Source organism: Acomys russatus, unplaced genomic scaffold (assembly GCF_903995435.1).
Source record: "Acomys russatus unplaced genomic scaffold, mAcoRus1.1, whole genome shotgun sequence".
NCBI lineage: Eukaryota > Metazoa > Chordata > Mammalia > Rodentia > Muridae > Acomys > Acomys russatus.
The window spans coordinates 38,928-64,203 of NW_026131573.1; positions in this window are offsets into that span (position 1 = coordinate 38,928).

Here is a 25,276-nt window from a genome sequence, read left to right on the forward strand (position 1 = left end):
GCTGTGCCTGGCTCTGGGGTTATGGGCATGTGCACAGCTGTGCCTGGCGCTGGGGTTATAGGCATGTGCACAGCTGTGCCTGGCTCTGGGGTTATAGGCATGTGCACAGCTGTGCCTGGCTCTGGGGTTATGGGCATGTGCACAGCTGTTCCTGGCTCTATGTGGCTTCCAGGGATTCGGAAGCAGGGGCCCAGGCTTGAGCAGTGAGTGCTCTGACCACTGAGCAAGCTCCACAGAGTCTTTTGTCTTTTTATCTTTGGAAATCCTGAACTGAAAGGGATAATCATTGTACTACTAATTTTAACAAGAACTTAATTAAAACTTTGTCTTTTATTCAGAAATGCCTCATGTAGCATTCTCGGGGAAACAGGAGATGCACAGAACACTAAGATGCAGTCATCAAAGCTGTCACAACCTTACCTTCTACACCTTGAAGCATTACCAGCACCTCTAATGGTTGTGAACACCCCAAGTGCCCCCAGAGCACCCCTTTATTAATTAATAACGATTGCTGCTAATCTTATATCCTACCTATTCCAAGTTGAATTGTTTCTCCTAAGATGATATATTCAAATCCAACCTGTCAGTGTGACGTCAGTAGAAACGGGAGTTTTCTAGATGCAATCAAGTTAATATCACAACCCGGCCACACCGGGTGTACTTGGCCCAAAACTCCCCCACAGGCATCTTGATGCCTTTGCACACCAAGGCACACATAGGAAGGAAGAAGGCTGTGGGATAGGAAAAGGCCCAGGATCACCAGTGGCTCCCAGGAACCACTGGGAGTTAGGCAGAGGCCAGGGCAGATCCTTCTGTAGAGCCTTCAGACACCACATGGCTCTGTGGCAGTGTGGCTTCAGCCTCCAGGGTAAGAAATAACCTTCTGTTTGTTTTTTATTTATTTATTTATTTTTATTTTATATGCATTATATGTCTACGGTTGTCAGATTTTGAAGTTACAGACAGTTGTGAGCTGCCATGTGGGTGCTGGGAATTGAACCCGGGTCCTCTGAAGAACAGTCAGTGCTCCCAACCGCTGAGCCATCTCTCCATCCCCCTTCTGTTGTTTTAAGTCACCCAGTCTGTGACATTGTGTTATGATAACCAAAGAAGTCAATAACTACCTTCTTTCAAGCAAATATAATTAATTACTGTGAGGAACTCACATTTGAAAGTGTTGCACGGTAATTTTCCCTAGAGGAACACACAGACACTCTTAAAGCCAGAGAGAAAGCCTGTATTGCCAGCTGGCCACGGCATGGAGAATTTGCCCAGATCATACAGCCCCAAGCTTCACAGTTCTTTTGCTTTTGTGAATAAAAATCACATCCTGATTGACTCTTCGGTCAGCAAGAACAGTTAGCTATTGAAAAGCCAAAGGCAAGATTATTAGATTTAGGGTTTTCCTAGATCCTGGAACTGTGGACTAGGTCTTGAAAGCTTAGGTCTATGTTCCCATTTTTTGCTGGTGTTGAAGGCTATGTGCTGGGTTCTAAGTCAGCATGGTGCCTGTAACATGGTGTCATGCTACTGTCTTGGGGCCTGTTACAAAAGCTCATATTTTATGTCCATAGACAGAAGCTGCTCTTTCTAAATGGCCTCTACATATCACAGAGAGCTAGCCTTCTGGGAAAAGCAGCAGAGAAAAATCGTCGTTGAACCTCAGAAGGGATCTGAGCAGACGTAGTTAATAAACATCACAGCAGTCAAACTCAGAGTGAATGGTCCTCACGTTCCCACTCCCCTTCTCAAAAGCTAGAGGCCACCTCCTCCTGACGACCAAGCTTCTATTCCATCTAAGGCCTGAAAGTGGGCCTTTCAGGAGTCTGCCACAAATTTCCAACTTCAGAGGTGGACAGCGACTTCCCAGGATGGTGGAACAAAGGGTCAACTGGTGATGAAGCAAGGTACATTGTCAAATTCTTCAACCACTTTCAGATTTCCCTTTTGTACACCATGTTGTCAATGGCTCTCCATGATACTGAAACATCTCTATGCAGGTCTATCTTATCTTCATCCTTTTATTTCAGATACCCCTGCTCTCCTGTCCCTAAGCAGAACAAAACTCTCTTTGGTGTTTTGCCCAGCCGGCAGATGCTGCTCCCATACCAGTGCTTCTGTGAATCTACAGTCCCTTAATTGGTGCTGGGAAGAATGACAAAACAACTAAGCAGACAAAACTTGCTCCTTTAAATACTTACAAAGGAAAATTCTCTTTAGGAAACCCTTTCTGGCACTGTTTACTTCAAATCATTAATCACAGCTACTAATTTCATAGGCAGTGACATCAGCCCAATCTGTTTGATCAGGAATAAGGCTTGGGGCAGGGATCCCTGACCATGACAGTGCATTGCTTTCACAGACACCTTAGCCTGCTTTGATGGACCTGTGTGATTCTACTTGTGGCATCTGTCCATCTGTCCATCTGTAGGCTCTTTATTCTTCTCTGTCATACACTTGTGAATACGGTGTATTTGGGTTTTGCTAAGGAAGGGCAATCTGATGCCATAGTGACTCATCAGAATTCTCTTTCTTTCCTCTCCTTTCTTTTCAGTTGTCGTTCCTAAGTCCTCTTCTTGGTGTCAGGAGACTTTCTGAGATGAGTTTCTCCACCCTAGAATGACCGATGAAGCCATCTTCCTCCTTCTTCCTGGATCTTGGATTGGCTCTGATGTCAGATCTTTCTAGCTTCTGGCTCAGTCTTTGAAAATAGTTTCCCATGTAGGAAAGTGCAACAATCCTTGATTTCTCCTCTCCTTGCCCCAAATCATCATGTGCAAAATGACACCTTCCATAACTATAGCAGTGACATGTGGAAGCACATGGAGTTTGGGATATATAAAAATGAGGACAAACAAAGCTTCTAGACTGTTCCACAAACATTCCCACAGCTTTCTTTCTGCCCATTTTTTTTTCTGCCCATTTTTTTTTTTTACCGTCTGTCTGCATTGTTTTATCTTCTGTTGGTTCCTTTGTTATTGTTTGTTTTGTTTTTTCCTCATCATGACAAATGTGCTTCATCTATTTTGAAATGTTTCTTTATATTGTATTTTTTTTCCTTTTCCTGTACCTTCTTGTATTGTAATTTCTTCTGCAAGTTTTATCTTCATTGCTGCTTATGTGTTGAATGCTCTTGAGACAAGAACATCTGGGCTCGGTGCCTTGCTTAGCTGCCAGTTGGCAATCATTTCTACCAGTGCACTCCTGTAATTCTGCCTCCTGAACATCCAGTGCTTCCCACACAAGCCTCTTCATTAGACATGTACCACCATCTCCCATTGTGAGGGATGAGTCTGCTTTTTCCAAACATTCCTAGCTTTATGTCCTTTGTTCTCTGAGCCCTTTTTCGTCCTATGTGATGTATGTGATGTTTTGTGCATATGGCTGAAAAGCTTATGATTATGGATGCTGCCTGCAATATTGAGCCTCTTGACTTAAAAGAATCTTCCCCTAATTAAAGTCATAATGATTAATTCTGCTTGTCTTTTATAATTCTGTTATCCTTATTCTTGTTAGGTTCCTTGGGTTTTTTAAATTTAAATTTTATTAATTTATTCAGATTACAACTTAATTGTTATCCCATCACTTGTATCCTCCCATTCCTCTCTCCCTCCCGCTTTCACCCTATTCCTCTCCTCTAGGTCTAAGATTGAGGGGGACCTTCTCCCCCACTATATGGTCATAGGCTATCAAGTCTTATCTTAGTAGCCTGCTTGTTCTTTCTTTGAGTGCCATCAGGCCTCCCAACTAAGGGGAGGTGGTCAAATACGGAGCACCAGAGTTCATGTCAGAGTCAGTTCCCACTCTCCACATAACTGTGGAGAATGTGCTGTCCATTGGGTAGATCAGAGTAGGGGTTCAATGTTTACCACTTGTATTGTCCTTGGTTAGTGCAATAGTTTGAGCAGATCCCCTGGACCCCAATCTACCCATCACAATGTACTTCTTGTAGGTTTCTAGGACTCTCTGGGTTCTTCTATTTCCCTATCTCCTATATTTCTCTTAACTAGAGGGTTTTTTAAAGGCCAGAAACAAAAATCCCTCTATTGTTCTATCTATATTTAATTAAATATATTTTTCTGTGTCCATTTTTGCTTTCTAAGAATGCATTAAATATATTATTTGGGCAATTTCATTACTTCATAATATAACTATCATTTTGATTCATTAAATTCACTTTTAAGAGCTCTCATAGAATTTTGCAACCAGGGGAGACATTGTTTCTAACAATGCCTTCACTTTACAGAGCAGGACCTGAGATACAGAGAAGCCAATCAAAGTATTTGTCCAAAAAACAAGCAGCTTATTAGCAGCAGGGTCAGAACTGGAAGCCTGGTTGCTGACTTCCTATCTGATGCTCTTCCTACAACAGAACTAGGCTTCCATTTAAAGTGTTATTTGTATTTGTTGCCCATCTGTATGCCATTTTCATATGATGTGCATCCCTCCCCTGTCTCCTTTAGTATTTGATTTTGAAATACCTACAAAAGAAACAATTTCAATAAAAACCAGAACCAGACTGTAAAGGCCCCTGGAGTTATTACTGACGGCATGGGCAGTAAGTCCCTGGTTTTATTTCTAGTTCTTCTTTCATATGGTGTGTAACTTCAGGAATATTTGCCCCTTGGACTTTTCTTCTGTGGAGCGTTACAGCTACAGAAAGACTCTAAGGAAGACCCCACATGTCTAGAAGCAGGTATTCAGCGTCATTAGGACATCCAATGTGGGGGATGCACTTATATTTAATCCACACATTTGATCCTTATGCCTCTCGTGTTAGATGATGGCAGCTTTCTAAGCCTCATCAATAACCTCGGGACTTTGAGAACTTTAGTTTTTCCTTCCTTTCATCATCTTCCTCTTCTATCTCCCTCCCTTCCTACAGTTTTTATGAAGAGAGGAAAAGAAAATGCTGCTAACCCAGGCCTCTGGCCTCATGTGGCTTTTCTCTGTGAGGTAGGACAGCCAGACTCTGAGATCATGTCAGTGGTCCAGGGCCATGAGGACGCGCTTGCTCCAGGGAAAGCTGAGGTGAGAGCTGTTAGTCTTATAACCTTAGGCTCATGTCAGCAGAGAGCAGGGGAAAGCTGAGGTGAGAGCTGTTAGTCTTCACCTTAGGCCCATGTCAGCAGAGAGCAGGGGAAAGCTGAGGTGAGAGCTGTTAGTCTTCACCTTAGGCCCATGTCAGCAGAGAACAGGGGAAAGCTGAGGTGAGAGCTGTTAGTCTTCACCTTAGGCCCATGTCAGCAGAGAGCAGGGGAAAGCTGAGGTGAGAGCTGTTAGTCTTCACCTTAGGTCCATGTCAGCAGAGAGCAGGGGAAAGCTGAGGTGAGAGCTGTTAGTCTTATAACCTTAGGCTCATGTCAGCAGAGAGCAGGGGAAAGCTGAGGTGAGAGCTGTTAGTCTTCACCTTAGGCCCATGTCAGCAGAGAGCAGGGGAAAGCTGAGGTGAGAGCTGTTAGTCTTATAACCTTAGGCCCATGTCAGCAGAGAACAGGGGAAAGCTGAGGTGAGAGCTGTTAGGTGAAGCACAGCAGAGCTCAGCACAGGTACAAATCTGACAAGTGGCCAGGGCCCAAGACACTCCTGGGAGGAAGTCAACAGAGATTTGCTCCCATTTAGCTGCTTTGTTTAAAAAAATTCCAAAAGTAGTTTTCTTAGGTTGGCCACACTGGGCCCCCACCCGACCCCTTCATGCAGAGGTTCCAATGCTACATGCCACAGAGAGATGTCTGTGTCTGTTTTTGGTTTCAGATTCCCTGGAAAGAGATTGCTAAGTGATTCAGGTATCCATCCAACTAACTGAGAGTTAAGATATATGCAGTAGAACACTGACAAATGTACATAGGGGTGTGTGTGTGTGTGTGTGTGTGTGTGACTCTATTCTCATCATAACACACTTTTATAAAGGCGTTGGCTCAAATTCCAACATGCTCACTGTGGTGGTTGGAATAGGAATGGAGCCCCCACACTGATGGGATTGAATGCTTGGCCCATAGGGAGTGGCAACTATTAGGAGGCGTGGCCTTATTGGAGAATGTGTGGCCTTGATGGAGGAAGTGTGTCACTGTGGAGGTGGGCTTTGGGGTCTTATGTATGCTCAAACTACACTGCGTGTGGACACAGTCTGCTGCCTGCTCATCACAATGCAGAACTTGGTGGGGGGCTTCCTGGGTGTGAGCCCTCTCTGCCTTCCCTGCAAGGAGCTCTTTGCCTACAGGAGGTAAGAAGTGGTAAGGGGAGGGAGGGAGTCAGGTGATGGGGTGAATGTAGCAGCTCTACTGGCTCCCAATCAGGCTGCCTCCATGGCTCTGACTCACCAGCAACCAGGTGCTCCTTTATTTATACAAGTTTCACAGAACAAAGACAGCGCAATGATTATCCAAGTGGTACAGAGTATGTACTTGAATTTTCATTACATGTCCAGGGTTACAAGTTCAGTTACAATCAGAGTAGATTTTATTTTTATTATTAGCCCTATACTCCAATTTAAAGAATCTAAAGACTGTCTCCTCCAAAGCAAACACACTTTATATATGACAGCCTGCTTTTAGGCTGGCAATGTTTGTAGTTTGAGAGCACTCCAGATAGAAAATATCTCAACAGGTCTTTTTAGGAATAACAAATACTTATACCTAACTCCTTTTACTGTGTTTCATCATCCATGCTATACAGTAGAAAAAGTTTATTTTATTCAATGTATTTTACTTACTGAACTTTATCCTCCAGGGATGTACCCTGTATAACCCCCTATCTTTATACTACATTTTCAGAGCGCTCTAGGCCTATAATAAAGAGACCTTTGAATCTGGAACCGATTCCCCTGGCCAGTCAGAGTTTGTCAACTGTCTCTGTTTACGCTACAGCAATTACAATATATAATTTAGCTCAGGGGCAGATACTCCAAGAAGCTTCCAGGAGCAATGGCCTCATCTAGCTATGTGCTTGTCTGTGATCTCCAGGGCATGAGGAAGACTTCCAAATCGTGGCCAGATAAAGTTAACTTTAGGTTTCTCTAAAAAGACTCAGACACAGTTTGTCTCAGAAGAAGACATAAATTGAACCATAATGCAGAAAGTCCCCAATAATGCAACACCAAGAGACCAAAACCCAAAAGTTACAGATAAACAGTGATTGTAGCAATGCGCTGAGCTTTGCTGGAACTGTGTCAAACAGCTGTGCTGGCTTCATGACTCTGACTGTTTCCAGTGGATATGGCTACGTCATTTCCCCCTTTGTGGTTTAATAACTTAAAAAGTTTGTAGATTTTTCTTGTGTGGTATGTAGAACATTCTTTTAGTCTTCAGAAGATGACTGGAAGAACAGGAGTTAAAACTGGAACAATTCCCAGAATTATTCCTGAATTAGTAATAAAAGACGACCAAAGTCCCTTCCCGAGACAATGGATGTTAGAGTCTGTCAAAATGTATTTGCAGCTTCTTCAGCTGAGATGGGTCCTGATTGATCTGAGCTTACAGCTGCAATTTGTTGAAGCAAGTGTTGTATATTTATTGCCAAATCACAATTATCCCTGGGCCATGCAAATGGGACCTAACTGGTCCCCAATATACTTTAGATGAATTATATGGAACTGGGGTAACCCATATCCATTTAAACTGTGAGTGACAAGAAACAGTCAATCTAACCTTAGTATTTTGAATCTGATTGCATATAAACAAAACTGCTTCTTCTAATGCATTTACTCTGCCCTCTAAATTTTTATCAATATTCTCCTGTGTAGTAAGTGATAACAAAACATTCTTAGAAAGCAGGTCAATATGTTCTGTATTATGCGTTTGTTGAGCCAATGGAGTAGCCGAGGCTGTGACAGATCCTAGCAGTCATTCCTAACATGAGAACAGCAACAAATCTCTTAGGTGAGTAAGAGAATTAGTAATAATATCTAAAGCATAGGTTTCTAGGCCATCAGACCAAGACTGGTTCAGACTTACAGGTAACAGTTCACCCAGAAATGGGGGCACAAGCTCTGAGACTGTAGGTCCTGGGCTGGAATGGAAAGGGTTAATATCACACACACACACACACACACACACACACACACACACACACACACACACAGAGCTTAGGTGTTGGCTCTGCTGCCCAGGTGGCTGACAGCCATGAGGTCAGATCCTTATAATCTGCATCCTGTGAGAAGACTTACACTGGGGCCTTTCCATTGACAATGACTGATCACAAAAAGAGCATGTTGGAGAATACGATGTGGAAAACTATATTTAAATTCTTCTTGTAATTTAGTAATGCATTCCTCTAAAGTTTGATGAGCTCTTTCCACAATAGTTTGTCCTTGTGGGCTTTATGGAATACCTGTAAGGCTCAGAGAGACGACTATGGAGGGATATGAGCCAACAATTTTTGAAGGAATCCATTTAAGTGGTCCATTTTGCCACAGGTGTGCAGCGGGAGTTGAGGAGTGGATATAATAAGAAAATTCCAAGGTCGTGTGTAATCAATTTACTCTTATTGGTTTGTCATTTTTAAAAATTATCTTTCTTATTAGTTTTATTTTTATATATACATTTATATTACTATACATATATAAAATAAATTACCTACAGGAAGAAGAAACACGATATAGGAATTATATAAATGTTACATTCATAGTGTGTTGGCTATTTGTATTTGGTAACCTTGAAGAAAACATCTTTGCTAAATTGGTGAGTGTAAATCCATACCTATCACATCTCGTCTTTACCAACTTAAAACATCTATCTAGAACTAAAAACATCTTAACCCCAACTAAGCTTAATTGTACGACTAAACCAACTGGTCTTCAAACCTATGGGAAACTTGAGAAGGAAGAAAATTAATTACCTGAGTAGACAGGAAGTACAGGTTAGCAGCTTCCAAAATGGAAAAATGACAGAGATAGTTTGCTGTCTGAACAGTCACCCAAAGCTCTCTATGATTTGTCATTTTTTTCTTGTACCAATGTCAGGGCTTGTTTAGTGGGTGCAAGAGGAGCACGTGTTAGTAGGTGCGTCCTTGCAGCACATGCCACTGCACATCAGTTGCAGGTGCAGTGCCCTGGCGTTTTTCGCGCCTCATCCAACCCAGTTGTAAACTCATTATCTGGGCACCCGCATGTCGCTGCAGCAGAGTGAGCCGCTGCTCTTCCCACGTCCAGCCAGCAACACAGTCCAGACGGGCCGAGGCGCTGCCCACCATGGGTGCGGGCAGGAGGGGACAGCATGGTACGTGCAAGCCCATAGTTCCTGGCCAGCCGGGCGCAGCAGAGTTGGGCTGGGGAGCCGGGGGCGCAGCAGGGGCGGGACAAGACCGGGAGGCGGGCGAGCTGGAGGGCTGGAGGAGGAGCCGGGAGAGCTGGAGGACCGGAAGGGGGAGCCCGGCGAGCTGGAGGTCGGGAGGGGGAGCCGGGCAAGTTGGAGGACAGGCGCAGCAGGGACGGGAGGGGGAGCCCTGGGCGCTGGAGGGGCGAGGGGCGGTGGGAAAGCGCTGAACCGGTGCAGGGAGTGAGGAAGCGAGGAAGCATGGGCTGCTGTGGCTGAGCCCCCACATAGTGGCTTGGGGCGGCGCGGAAGGTGAGTCCTAGCTCCCTCCGGCCTCCTGCGCCCAGCGTTGGTCAAGCCATCCATTCTCTGGCTTGTCTGAGCTACCGCTCCACCCGCGTGTGCAGCATGTGGCAGGGGCGCTGGCGCGCTCTCCGGCCTCCTCGCCGCTGGTCCCCGGTTCAGGCTTCTACCTCTCCCATGTTCTCAGGCATCCCAGAGGCAGTGTCTTCCTCACTCCTTTTTCCTTGTTGCTTATCTGTCCCCTGCACATACAGTACACCTGTCCCCAAGTGTCGGGAGGGAGATGGAGAGGAGCACTTGTCTGTGTTTGGAGGCTCTTCCTTCCTGTCCCTGGTTTGGGAAGCCCGGACCTTCCTGTAGTAGCGGTTTTCAATAAAACACTACAGGTGGCTCAAACTAAGGCACCAGCCAAGGACAATACAGGTGGTAAACTTTAAACCCCTACCCAGATCTAGCCAACGGTCAGAACATTCTCCACAGTTGAGTGGAGTGTAGGATATGACTTTCTCACTTACTCTGGTGCCTCACATTTGACCATGTCCCCTGGAGGAGGAGACCTGGTGGCACTCAGAGGAAGGACAGCAGGTTGCCAAGAAGAGACTTGATACCCTATGAGCATTTACAGGGGGAGGTAATCCCCCTCAGGAACAGTCATAGGGGAGGGGAATAAGGGGAAAATGGGAGGGAGGGAAGAATGGGAGGATACAAGGGATGGGATAAACATTGAGATGTAACTGGAATAAATTAATTAAAAAAAACACTACAGGTGATACATGTCTAATCAGGATTTTTTTAAACTCTTTTTCCAAGATTTTCTAACTATTAAGGACTATTTAAGAAATTTTCTATTGTCTGCCTGGTCTCTGGTTCATCCAGTCCTCAAGAATGTCAGTTCCTCCTTTAGGTGAGTAACTGCACATTAGCTCTGCTTAATATTACCTTCGAGGGGCCTTCCTAAGTTCCCACATTGGCAGGGCTGTGCCCAGGCAAATGCTGCTAGAATCCCTTCCTGCCCTCCTGGTGCTGTTTGTGCTGGACACATGGAAGCTCCCCTGAAGCTCTCAATCCATGGCCACTTGGGCACTGCTTAGCTAGTTATTTGTCATTTTTCTTTAATTACTATTTTCTTCTTTGTGTTTTGTAGGTCGTGTATCTATCATGAAACTTTACTCCTTTTTATGGTAAATAATGCCTGTTCGTCTTTCAAAATATGGGAATCACTTTTAAGATGAATTTCTATGTATTCTCAGGAAGAAACATACAAATTTTCAGAGTTAATGTACATTAAATATGTAACTCCGTAACCTTAACCCCAACTGAAAAGTAAGATTCTGAATAGGAAAAACAACCAAAAAACTGTTCTCAACAACCTGTCACTGTTACTAAGTTCCAGTGACTGCCTGTACTTCTATTTAATAGTCAAGCACCGTCTTTAATGGCTTCTGAGGTGGAAGGATCAAGGCGTTTAGATGTGGGTTTGAATTGTGTCTCTGCTAGTTGTGTGACCTAGGACATGCTTTTCATCCATAGCTTGAAGACACCATTTTCCAGCTTGGGTAGCCAACTGATGAACTGGTTCTTAAGTGAAAGGCGTTTGATGAGACTGAGTCTAGAGCAGGTACTCAGTGAGTGTTCTCTGTGGTGGACTCCTGTAGCAGTGTACTGAACAGGGCCTGGTGTGCAGGAGATGGAGCAGGAGATACTCAGAGAGAGTGTTCTCTGTGGTGGACTCCTGTAGCAGTGTACTGAACAGGGCCTGGTGTGCAGGAGATGGAGCAGGAGATACTCAGAGAGTGTTCTCTGTGGTGGACTCCTGTAGCAGTGTACTGAACAGGGCCTGGTGTGCAGGAGATGGAGCAGGAGATACTCAGAGAGTGTTCTCTGTGGTGGACTCCTGTAGCAGTGTACTGAACAGGTCCTGGTGTGCAGGAGATGGAGCAGGAGATACTCAGAGAGTGTTCTCTGTGGTGGACTCATGTAGCAGTCACGCCTTCTATCCAATTTGTCCTGCAAAGAAATCCCTTTCTGTCTGGGACCTTGTCTGAGGCACCCCAGGGAGCACCGGATTGGACCTCTGTGCCTCCTCCCAAGTCATACTAACTCCACAAATGGGACCCCAGGCTATAGGTACGGGAGTCCTGGGCCCCTTCCTCAGGGTGCTGTCATGAAAGGGGTACGGGTGATTCCTGGGATAATTGATGAAGATAGCGTGGGGGAGATTAAAATGATGCTTGAAGCATGAAGGGGTTGCTGTCATTTCCCAGGGCGCCCGTATTGCTTGGCCTGTGCTTGTCCCTAAAGTTAAGACCAACAATCCCTTTTTTAAATCATCCAGGTGACATGAAGGGTTTGGATCCACTGGACTTCTTGCTTGCTGGGTTTCACCTTAGGTGATCGACCCATGTTAACCTTTGCTATAAATAGTAGGAAGTCAGGGTTTGCTTGGTACTGGAGTGGATTCCTCCGTTACTGCCCAGACTCGCTGGCCAACAGCTTGGCCTTCGCAAGCTACCAGCACTCAACTTCAAGGTGTGGGCACAGCAAGAGCCCCTATGCGGAGTTCTAAGACTTTAACATGGAGGGATGACGAAGGCCACTCCAGGACTTTCCAACCATATGTGCTGCCTAGTATTCCTGTAAGTCTATGGGGAAGCATATTCTGGTGGGTATGGGGCCTGTGTTGACTACGCAGTCTGTGCAAAGAATGCTTGCAGACCAGGGATTCTGTCCAGGCCAGGGTTTGGGAAAGCACTTACAGGGACACAATTTTCCAATATCCGATGACCTTGACTCAGCTCGGCAGTCATTGGATAGATGGGGTTTGGGAAATTTTCTCTAGGGACCATTGTAAGGCAGCCTCCCATAGCACCAACTGCTATTTCCTGGAAGAGTGATGATCCTGTGTGGACTGAGCAATGGCCCCTTTCTAAAGAAAAATTGAAGGCTGCCAAGATACTTGTCAATGAGCAACTGGGTGCAGGTCGTATACAGCCATCTACTTCCCCGTGGAACACTCCTATTTTTGTAATAAAAAAGAAATCTGGTGAATGGAGACTTTTGCAGGACCTACGGGTGGTTAATAAAACCATGGTAGTTATGGGAGCCACTCAACCCGGATTGCCCATCCCTATGGCTATTCCTAAGAATTGGCATATGTTGGTTATTGAGTTAAAAGATTGTTTTTCCCATTCCTTTGCATCCTAATGATTGTCCCCGCTTTGCATTTATCGTGCCATCTACAAATTTAAGGTGGCCCTATCAGAAGTATCCGTGGACCGTGCTGCCCCAGGGTGTGGCTAACAGCCCCACGATTTGCCAGTACTACGTGGTAGCTGCTATTGATCCTGTCTGTAGAAAGTACCCTGACTTATGTATTGTCCATTATATGGATGACATACTTTTGGCAGCCCCCCAAGAGAATGAATTATTACAGGCTTTTGGAGATCTTCAGAATGTCCTAGGAGCACATGGACTTCAGATAGCACCTGAGAAAGTTCAGAAACAATTTCCTTATCAGTATTTAGGCCACCATTTACTTCATAATGGTGTTAAACCACAAAAAATTACTCTTCACCTTGACAGTCTGTGGACGTTCAATGACTTTCAGAAACTGTTGGGGAATATTGATTGGATATGCCCCAGTTTAGGATTACCAACAGGGCAGTTAAAACCCCTTTTTGACATTCTGACAGAGGAGTCTAGTCCAACCTCTCCTAGGCACCTTACCCGCAGGGGCGAGAATGCTTACAGTTGCTCCAAAAGGCCTTGTCCACTGCACATGTCACTTACGTGCATCATAATAAAACTTTGTCGCTTCTTGTTTTCTGTACTTCCCACAGTTCCACAGGTTTTTTTTTTTTTTTTAGCAAACTGCCCCTATTTTATGGGTTCACACTCAAGCCTCACTGGCTAAAGTGGTACTCTCTTACCCTCAGGCTATTATTTCACTCTTGCTTAAGGCACCCAATTTGATTATCTCACCCCTGACTGCTTCACAGTTGACATGGCTGCAAAATTCTAATGATGATTGGGCCACATTTTTATCCTCTACGACCTGCAATTTTGATACTCATTATCCTAATAAGTTGGTTGATTTTTTAAAAAATTTCATTCTATTATTTTTCCTCAGGTTGTGTGTCATTTCCCCTTCCTGGGGCTCAGAAGGATTTTACTGATGGCACCTCTAAAGTCTTGGTGTGGTTGTGTCCAGGTCCATAGTTAAGCAGGTACAAGTTCCCTCTCGCCTTGCCCAAGTTACAGAATTACCGCCCTTCAACTTTTTCCTTCTCTGCCTTTAAATATTTATTCAGATAGTCAATATGTTACCCAAATAGTTCCTCCTTTGGAAACTGCAGCCTATATAGCCCCCCTATCCACAGTACATGATAGTTTGTTACACCTTCAGGGGATCAATTGGTCAAGCACTGAGCGTTTGTTTCTTGGCCACCTCAGGGCCCATACTAATCTTCCTGGACCCCTGAGTGCTGGAAAGAACCTGGCTGATGCATATACGCGAGTGACCATAAGTCTTGCTGCAGATCATTCTTTAGGAAATAATTTTCATGGGGCATGTACCTTACATTCTCGCTTCCATTTAAATGCTGGTTCCTTAAAATTTCATGCTTCCATTACCAGAGACCAAGCCGTTCAAATTGTTAAAAATTGCCCCTCCTGTGCAGTTTCTACCCTCTCTTCAAACAGATAATCCAAAAGGTCTTATGCCCAGTCCCATTTGGCAAATGGACGTTACCCATATTCCGAGTATCGGGAAGCTTCAATATGTGCATTCTTCTGTTGATACCTTTTCCCACTTTATCTGTGCTTCTGCCCATTCGGGCAAAAAGTTGAAGGATGTTAAGGCTCATTGTCTACAGGCATTTGCCTACATGGGTGCTCCAAAGCAGTACAAAACAGATAGTGGACCTGCATATACCAGTTCAGGATTCCAAGCCTTTTGTAATAATTATGACATTATTTTTAAAACTGGAATTCCCTACAATCCACAAGGCCAAGCCCTTGTGGAAAGAGCCTGTCGTACTCTTCAGGCCTATCTAGTTAAAAGTACAGAAAGGCAGCACCTTTGCTCCCCGCATTCTTATTTAGCCCATATTCTATATATCTTGAATTTTTTGACTGTCGATCCCTCAGGTCATTCTGCTGCTGATAGGCATTGGAAGGCCCCTGTACAACACAAAGGCATGGCCCGATGGAAGGACCTAGCCACTGGAAAATGGAATGGCCCAGACCTATGTTGGTCTGGGCCTGAGGGTCTGCTTGCATATTTCCGCAGGAATATGAATCGCCTATTTGGGTTCCTGAGTGTTGTGTGCATCCTGTGGCTGCTTCCTCTTTTCAGCCAACAGGAGAATGTATGGGCATTGGTGAAAAACCCACCCTTACTCATGCCAGTGGGAATCCACAGCACAGTATGGCTGCAAAAGTTGAGTACCAACCTCAGCAAGGAGAAGGCAGCGATACCAAAGGATTCGCAGAGAAGTAATTGCTCCCTACAGACATGCCATCCCTGCAGCTGTTGGACTAATGAAGAAACAGCTGTTTTTGTTCGAGTCCCTGGGATTGTGCCTTTACCTTGAAACGAGACTTTGGTATCACCGCAGCTGTTGTGCTTGCCATTTCTCAGTCAGTAACTGTTGTCAACACCGTGGATAAGTTGTCAAGGGACGCTTCCAATGCTTTGGCTACTCAGAAACATTTGAATTCCATGATACAGTATGGCATTTTGAATTTGAATCAGCAAACTGCATTGTTGCAGGAGCAGTTTGATGTGCTGTGGGACATGCACATGGTTACTTGCTCCCCTGTGTACCCCCATACTCATGTCACCCCTGTTCCAGCCACTCACGCTTCCTGTCACCTTCGCACACTCAATCAATATTTGGCCGGACCTTGGAAGGAAAATTTTACAAATTATACAGGGCAATTGGCTTCCCAAATTGTTAAAATTAACAAGACTCAGATTCCCCCTATTACGGGAGGCACATTTTTGCAAGGATTGCAGACTTTTGGCTACATGATGAAGGAGTGGGATGGAACTTTGGCCCTTGGTATTATGGCTTGTGGCATAGGGGGTTTCTCCCTTAGGCTTCTGTGTCGACTCCACGCCTAGGCACACTGCTTAACAATTCAGGCTAAAGCAAGCAGTCTTGTCCCTAGTTATGGACAATCCCACTTCCCAAATCTGGATAAGTGAGTCTTCAATGACGGGTAAGATCCGGGGATGTATGATCAACCTAAGACAGGAAGTTCATGACATACATGGGCTCTCCCATGACGGGTAAGACATACATTGACATCCCGGAGGACCTATGGCAGGAGCTCATTTTATATACAGAAAAGAGACCTGTGGGGAACTGCCGTTGTGCTGGTACTGACCATTACCTGTTTTTGTCTGCAGTTGAAACTTTACTTGTTTTTGTCTGCAGTTGAAACATTGTGGTCTGCTGATTGCCTTCATTTTCCTTGTTTTGAGTCTCATTGTTTGGCCCTTGTTTTGCTCCCTCTTGGTGACTTTCCACAGTGCTGTTCAGTTGCTGGTTCCCTCCCCTATATAAGCAGTTCTGTTACTCCCAATAAACGGCATTCTCTTAGCACAAGTGACCCATTGTTGTGTTGTCTTTTCGATCCGCAGACCCTCGTTGTAGCCTAGACAAGCAGCGTGGGTGCTGCATTAAATTAAATTTAACTCTTTTGTTTTGTTCTTTTTCTCCGTCACATATATTATCAGATACACTTTACACGTGTTCTCTCTTCCTAGCTATAGGATAGAGATCTTATTAGATTTATTACTAAATTTATTCCTAGCTGTGCCTGGTACCTAATAGACTCTTAGTAAAAATTGTTAACTAAATGAATGCTGTAGTTGATTTGAATATTTGACAACTTCAGTCAAGATCTTGTCTGCTGCCATTTACTGAGGGCAGGGCCCTGCACAGGTTAACGACTTTTGTTGCCTCATTTTATTCAGCTGTACATGGTAATTACAGTATTATCTAGCTTACAGCATTACAGTGAGCACTTGAATACATGTTAAAGTGCATAGGTGTGAGTTTTCTATACTTTGTGTGGAGGCCAGAGGTCTATGTCTGATGTCTTCCAGTTGCTCTCCACCTTAGCTTTTGAGTCATAATCTCACTGAACATGGAGACTGCCATTGTGAGTAGGCTGGCTGGCTCTTACCACCCCAATGTGCAGAGTTGGAAAGAAGTGTGCAGTGCTGCACAGATGTTATGTGGCTCAGGGTCTGAATTCAGGTCCTCCTGCTTGCAAAGTGGGCACTTCACGTGCTGAGCCTTCTCCCCAGCCCTAAAAAAAAAGAGCAAAAAAAGAAAAAACCTTAAAAATTTTATTTCACATAATAACATTTTTTTGTTTTTGTTTTTAGGAGATAGGGTTCCTCCTGTATCCTTGGCTGCCCTGGGCCAGCCTGTAGACCAGACTAGCCTCAAACTTAAGAGATCCACCTGCCTCTGTCTCCTGTGTGCTGGGATTAAAAGCCTGCACCACCGTTGCCTGGCTTCAAAAACACTTTTTATTATTGGCATGGGATAAAGTCAAATTAGTTTTTATATTTAGTTTTTTGAATAAAATTTTGTTATTAAAGTTTATTTGACTTTTAAAATAGTTTCTCTGTATGTCTGGAATAAAATAAAAAATAAGCCACTGAGGATGGTGGCCTCCCTGTAGCCTTAATGTGTACGTGAGGTTGATTTTTTATTTTTCAATCTAAAGCTGATGCTAAGTGATTGTCCCTACCACCACCCACCACAGTGGCTTTCATAGCCTTTGCTTTGAAGTTCCACTGGAAATATGACAGTGGTGATGGAAGAACTGTGGGGGACAGACAGTGGGCTTCTTCTTTTCAGACAGGAAAATTTTTGAAGATAGCACAGAAGACTGTTTCTGGTAGTTTATGAAGGAGAGATGTTTTACCATCGTTAGTGTGATGTTTTCTGCCATCTCTCACAAGGAGTCTTCCCTACATGTTGTATTTTGTTTCTCAAGTTGGAGCTTAAAGCAACCTACTAATAGTCTACAAAACTACTGTTGTCTCTCCATTTTGTTTTGTTTTGAATGCCTTGGTTTTTTGTTTTGTTTTGTTTTTTGTTTTTCCCTTTAGTGTTTTGGAAATGAGGCCCTGCCATGAACTACTAGGTACTCTGAGCTAATGCATCTTGAGTTATTCTTATAAACTTAAGATTCTGCCTATGGTACTCTACTTGTATAACACTAGATATTTTTACTTATCATTTGTACTTGGCAAAAAGGCTTTTTGTAGTTCCTTTTATAGCTCAGGCTTAACTTTAAGTCATAGGATTCTAAGCCCTTTAACATAAAAACAAATATGGAATATCACTTGTTTTTTTAACATTTGTTACAAAATATAATGTAATTGGTAAGTGTATGGACTGTGGTCCAGGGCCCTTTGCTGAGTGGTTTCTAACTTGATATTCAGAAGCAGCATATAAAGTGTATGGAGAGGTGACAGTACTTTGTTGGGTCATTGGTACAAAAGGAACTGAGAGTTTTAAGTCCCCTTCATTCATGACCCAGGGTCCTAACTCTTTTGTGAGCTCCTTTTTTTGTTGTTTTGTTTTTGTTTTTTGTTTTTGTTTGTTTGTTTTCAAGACAGGGTTTCTCTGTGTAGCCTTTGCTGTAGACCAGGCTGGCCTCGAACTCATAGTGATCCACCTGCCTCTGCCTCCCGAGTGCTGTGAGTTACATTTTAAAAGGACAAAGTTTTGCATTTTTTGTCATATAATTTTTAAATTTTTGTTCCTCCTGATTACTGGGAGTTTTTTTTTTACTATTTCTGCCTAAGAAGAGAGTGTGTGGTTCCTGGAATCTGTATTTACAGGTGTTTGAAGGATCCTGGGGTTTGGACTCCAGGCCTGATGAAACACAGATACACATACAAGGGTAACAGGCAAGAGAAAGAGAGGTAGAGGTGCACAGGTGAGCTTTGTAATCCTAAGACAAAAGTGAGTCTGGGCTTCTCAACTGAGAATGTCAACCTTTTTTTGTTTGTTTGTTTGAGACAGTGTTTCTCTATGTAGCCTTGGCTGTCCTGGACTCACTTTGTAGACCAGGCTGTCCTTGAACTCAGAGAGATCCGCCTGCCTCTGCCTCCCAAGTGCTGGGATTAAAGACCTACACAACTGCACTTGGCGAGAATGTCAACATTTAAATGTCTTAATAGTTATATGGATCATTTTGTGGCTTTTAAAGCTACTTGATTCTGAGTAATGTATTCTTAGAAAATTGACATTGGTGCTTTCTTACTTGGCCAAGAAAAGATAATTTGAAAAATCATTTATTTATTTATTTTTAATTACATTCATTTGTTTTGTGTGCATGTAGCTATATGTGTTAATATGAGTGTATGGAAATCAGAGGACAATTTATGGGAAGTCAGTCCTCCTACCACTTGGGTTGTGGTGATCAAACTTGGATCCTCACGTTTGCTGACAAGTGCGTTAATCCCCTTAAATAAACCACATTTGTGTGTGTGTGTGTGTGTGTGCGTGTGTGTGTGTGCGTGTGTGTGTGCGTATGTGTGCGTGTGTGTGTGTGTGGTGTGTGTGTGTAGGTCAGAGGACGTCTGGCAGGAGTCAGGTTTCTCCTTCTACTGTGTAGGTCCCGGGTATTGAACTCATTCTTCAGCACAGAGCAGATCTATCCCTAGACTGCGTGTGACACTGGAGCAGTGGTTGTCAACCAGCGGGTCCTGACCACTTTGTGGGTCAAAGACACCTTCACAGGGGGCTCTAAATGCTTCAGTAAAGCAGAAGGTGTGTGCTGTGTGTGTGTGTGTGTGTGTGTGTGGTGTGTGTGTGTGCGTGCGTGTGTGCGTGTGTGTGTGGTGTGTGTGTAGGTCAGAGGACGTCTGGCAGGAGTCAGGTTTCTCCTTCTACTGTGTAGGACCCGGGTATTGAACTCATTCTTCAGCACAGAGCAGATCTATCCCTAGACTGCGTGTGACACTGGAGCAGTGGTTGTCAACCAGTGGGTCCTGACCACTTTGTGGGTCAGAGACACTTTCACAGGGGGCTCTAAATGCTTCAGTAAAACAGAAGGTGTGTGCTTTGTAACGCTGGAGTGAAATAGAAGCAGAGAGGCTTGAGCCACTTGGAGCCCTCTCCTCAATGGCAGGTTGGCGGCGATCTCCTTCATCACACAGCGGCCACGTCACTGTCCTCAGGCTCCTTGAACCTGCAAGGGCTGAACTCTGGCACCACATCTGAGTACATCTGGGGATGTAACAGTGAATAGTAGGAAATAGTTTTTTTATTCAAAGAGGTAGGTATTGCGCTGAATGGGGGATTAAAAAGTGTATTCAGCAAATACAATGTATAACCTTAGCAAAATCTCAAATCAAAGACAAGAACAAAGGAAAGAAGAAAAAAATAACAAAACCTCAAAACAAACCAAGAGACCCAAACAAACAATCAAACAAAATTAAGCTAAGCATCATTCTTGAAGTAGATTTCCTGGCACTGACCTACACACTGTGGTCTGCCTTGTACACATAGTAGAAAGTAGCCACGGATTGTAATAACCTTTTCAAGACAAGGGTAGAGATACGACTTTTGGGCTTTGTAGGTCAAGTCCTCCCAGTGCTAATCCTATAACATGTTGAGCACTATATAATCTTTTAGCCAACAGCTGTCTGTGTGCTTATTCAAAACCAACAGAGTACATGGGGGAACATCTGCTGTCCAAAGACATCAAAGGTCAATTGACATCCTCTCTGAATCCTTTCTCAGGATCGTTTAGTTCAATCTAGACTGTGAAACTGGAGAGCCCACAGTCAGTTTCCTTATGGAATAACAAATGACTAACATGGCTGGCAAGGGACTGCCATCCCTGTAGAGCACTAGCTGCAGCAGCACATGTGCATCACACGGGCATGTCATGGAGTAGCTTCAGCACTGGATTGTCTTGACTATAAGATGGTTTTGGTGTGGTCTGTCTGGACAGCATTGTGGCAGCAACACAGTCTCCCTGGACAGATTTCCCCCCACATGTGAAGGGCTGAGGATTCAGTGAGCCTACAGAATGTCTGAGCACTAAACTGACCGAGTAACTATGGGCAGAAACATGTCCTCCCTCCATGATGTGCCCCTCACTGGAGCCACTTGCTAGTGGATATCATGGTTCTGAGTAATACATGGTGGTAGGGGTCTCTCTTTCACGTTTTTTTTTATCTTGTGGTTCTTTTTGATGTTTGTTTTACTCCAGAAATAGAGAGCCAACAGACACATGGATCACACTGAGAATGGCCCAGCTGCAGCAAGGTTGATATTTGCATCACTGTTTAGTCACAGCTACAAGGACACACCTTGTTCTGAGGAGGCCTTGATCCTAGAGTGGAGAGTGTCAGGAGTGTCAGGAGTTCCAGTTCTCTGCTGCTTCCTTTGCCTCCTCAGTCCTATCAAGGGTGCTGTCAGAGAAGGAAAAGCCTTGCTGGGTCACTGGCCAGACAAATTCAGGGCCTGTTCACACATAGGAAACCAAAGCCAATGACGAAAATTGCCCCCAGGAATGCCATGTTGCTAGGATAAGATGCAATTGTGGCTCACTTGGCTGGCACACTTAGTGCTCCTGCGGCAGCAGCTCTGTCTGCAGGTGGCTCTCATCCTGCCTGTGGCTTCTTCCAGCTCATGTTGTATATTTTCTGACGTAGAGGTGGAAGAAAGTTAGGGCACAGGCCTAGTGATGTCCTGCCATGTCAGCAATCAAGGTGCAACCTCCAAAACCTATATTGTACAGGACATCCTACACAGATCTTTTACAGAATTCATTGTTTGTACCCCCAAGGAATAAGACTCACAGTGTAGTTGGGCCTTGAATTTTTTGCAGCCTTTTGCAACAAGCATCAGTCTTGGTCTTAGAGGGTTGGGAGAGATGTTAAGAACTTCTTTGTTGGGCATTTGATGACAGGGGCAATAATTACACAGCTTCAAGTGTCACAGTAATATTTATCAGTACCCTGACAAGATTGGCCTCCTTGGGCTGGACTTGCATAGACTGGGATGCCTAACAGGTTATTTTCCCATTGTAACTGTCCACATCCCATCCTGGAACGGAGAGGAAAGAGCTTACAGTAATCTTCTTTCAACTTAGATCAATTAGAAGTTGTAATGATGTACAATATCTGACCCATATCAGAGAGCCCAAGTTCCCATTTCCAGGTTTGTGGTCTGTGTGGCTTAGAATAGCTGAAGTTTAAAGGCATCAATACCCAGCTGAATTTTTTGTCTATTGTATTGAATTCTTGTTCCTACCTCGTACAACACCCCATCCCTTCCAACCTTCCCACACTAGGTAGGAGCAAAAGGATAGAGGGGAAAGGGGGCATAGATCCTTTTAGACTTCTTCCTGCTGATTCAGAGGCTTTGAAGTCCTTGGGGGGAAGTTTGACCTTTGCCATTAAGACATCTAATTTATTCTTATTATTTCTTCTTTGAGCAGCATAACTACTTAGCATACCACAACGAACAATATCAAACCACCAACCAGCCATACACCTATGATTTTATATATCTTCTGAAAAGTTCCCATGACTTCCCAACATCACACACCAGCAGACACTATCTGCAGTTGGCAAAACCAAGGCCCTGGCAGAGCACAAGGCAAGTCATAGGCAGCTGCTGTAAAGCAGCCCCTCATCCCCACACGTGAGATTAGAATAAAAACAAATAATCTTTCGGTATTTTTAAAAGAAAACAAAATTCTAAAATATTCACTGCAGCTCTATGTGATTCCATGATGGTAGCAAGCTTCCTTCCAACAGTGTCGCTGTATGTAAAGGTCCAATGCAAGGATCTGGGGGGTCTCAGAATAGACGGCCATTTCTCTTCCATCTCCCTGCCTTTGCACCCCATCTCTCCCTAAGTTCTGATCCTCTTTCTCCCTGACTCAAGTGATACTTATATTGCTCCCAAGAATCTGAAAACGGAGATTTGCACAAAGCAATGGAATATGTTCAATTGTTTATCACTCTGTAACCAACAACTACAAGCTCCATGGCCTGAGCCAGCCTGCATCATCTTTTGTCCAGAGTGGGCTAGTCTGACAGGGAAGGGTAATTCCTGCAGAAGACCACCTCCCTTTGCCCAGAAACATGAAGAACGGACAGCGGAGCAACCAAGGCGTCATGTCTCAACACCAGTGTATTACATTCCCTGTTCAGGGCTTCACAGGGGCTTTTACTCACCAAACATCGGTGGTCATCCTTTTGGCTCAACCTCTACTCTCAGCAAGAGACATTAAATGTCCAGCACTGAGCCTGATAATTTTCTGAGTGGGATTCTCTGTGAGCAAGCATACGTTAGTTTGCATACCGTCGGTGCTAGATAGAATGCTCTTGACTAGGGTGCAAGCACACAGCTGCCTGAACTTAGGTTGGGCTCCCCCCTCCAGGGAGCCCAGCTGCTCCATCAACACTGGAAAGTGGAGAGACATGGCAAAGCGACCTTGAGTGACACTGAAATACATAGAGTGTACCCTTGGCCATGCTGGTCCCGTGGTAGGATGGTCCCTAGTCTGATTCCTCCTAAGTGATCTTTTCCTGTCCCAGCCCTACTGTCTCATTCTTGCTCAGCCTCTAGTCACCATTTTCTGTTGTCAAGTATACTTCACATTTCTCAGAAGGGAGGTGACTTGGGAATTACATTTTTAAGGCAACATTTCCCAGGCAACATATGTGGCATCCAAAAGGAACCTGACAGATAAATAGATGAAAGAGAGCAGAGATTGAATGGCCCTGTCTTGTAAGGCATACACTTAAGGCTGAGCAGTGTGAGGACAGAGCACGCTCAGAGGGAATTCTGATAGGACTTCTGTTCTCAGTGTAGTATGTGATAGCACCTTTGTGTAAGACATTGTGTGAGCCTTTTGGTGTTAGTGAGACACATGACAGAGAGTCTCCTGAAGGTGGATTGTACCTAGAGAGACTCCAAGTATGGATGTCTGCTGTGTGGTGTAGAACACATGCCTGCCTGATGAGTGGAGTGCACTGCGCGAGTACGGAGACGGGCTGAGAACAATTGAAGGTTTGGAACAAACATAGTTCCTGAGAGTACCACATACACCCTGGTTAAGAATATTAGCAGTCTGGGCCTTGTGATTTAGCTCAGTGGGCAAATATGTTTATTATGAAACCTGGCAATCTTTAGTTCAATCCCCTAAATCCATATAAAGATGGAAGGACTCCATTAAATTGTCCTCTGATTTTTACATACACAACATGGGACACGCACATCTCACATATCCATCACACCCGTAGATGACCCTAAGTCCAACCTGGGAATGTAGGTGAGAGAGCTGAATGCCCAGAAGATGTCAGGGCGAGGCACACCTCTAGCATTCTTGGGATTATTATGTTCCATCAGTACACACACATTACCTGACAAACTTACTAGAAGCATTGTATGCCAGCCTGTGCCTGTAAATGTGAGATGGCTGCAGGTATACTGGTGGGTTTTCCTATACTGCCTTATGCAAGTTGCCCATCCAAAGAATAATTTGATAAAGAGGATGCCATGTGGGATTGGGATGAGAGACCCAAAGGCTTTTGCAAAAGTAAACCGAATGGTCTCCCTATGAAAGGCAATAGAGGACTTTTGACGGCTCCAAGGGGATTTCTTTGTCCATGAAATTAAATGTGAATCTGTGGAAAGTAGCAGATCCATCTCCTTCCTCAAATTCCCACAGATGAACTTTGAGGAATTTAAGGAATGTTTTGTGGCTGTGCTGTCATCTGGTTCCTGTGTAGGACCCTCTGATGAAGAAGGTGGTTCTTGCAACTCTGGAAAGGTGATTTCTCATGAGCACTTCAGTTTCTTTCCTGTTTACCTGTGGCCTTTCAGAGAGTATCTGAGCTGTTCCAAATTCTAGCCTCTTTTTCTGTCACTATTAAGCCATCAAGTGTGGACTTAATCAAAATATCCTCTTCTGCGTGTGTCATCAGATTGTAACCTTGCTTTACCCGTAGGGGCAAAATGAGTAGCAGTGTGGTATAATGATCTGGGACTGTGGCTCTGTGGTAGAGTGTGTCTAAAGTAGACAAGGCCCTTGGTACCATGCCCAGTTCTCTCTGTCTCTCTCTCTCTCTCTCTCTCTGTCTCTGTCTCTCTGTCTATCTCTGTCTCTGTCTGTCTGCCTGTCTCTCTCTCTTTTTTTCTCTCTCTGTTATAAACAATGCTTTTCAGAAATTATTCAAATATTTCACTAGCTTTAAACAAAATTCTTATTTTCTTGTTTTTGTGTCTTTCTAACCAATATGAGACACAGTAGGCTACCAAACAAATGAAAGCTTGTCTTTGGCTTTGTGTGAAGGGGCTGGAGAGGAGGCTCAGCAGTTGAGAGCATTGGCTTCTCTTCCAGAGGACCAGTGTTTGGCCTCAGCTCACAGCTGTTTGTAACTTTAAAAGATCTGACACCTTCATACAGAATTACATGTAGGCAAACACCAGTTCACATGAAACAAAAACAAATAAATCATTTCTTAAAAAAGAATCCTCATAGCCAAGACACAGGCCCAGGAGTAGAATGATAACACATGTATGACTGATTGCCTCTGAGGCGGAGCGCTTTTAATTTGGTGTCTCTAAAAGGAGGCAAATTCCCTGTAGAGATGCTATGTTAACAGGAAGTCTATGTTTCCCACAATGTGAGTGTTAGATACAAGGTCTGCTGGC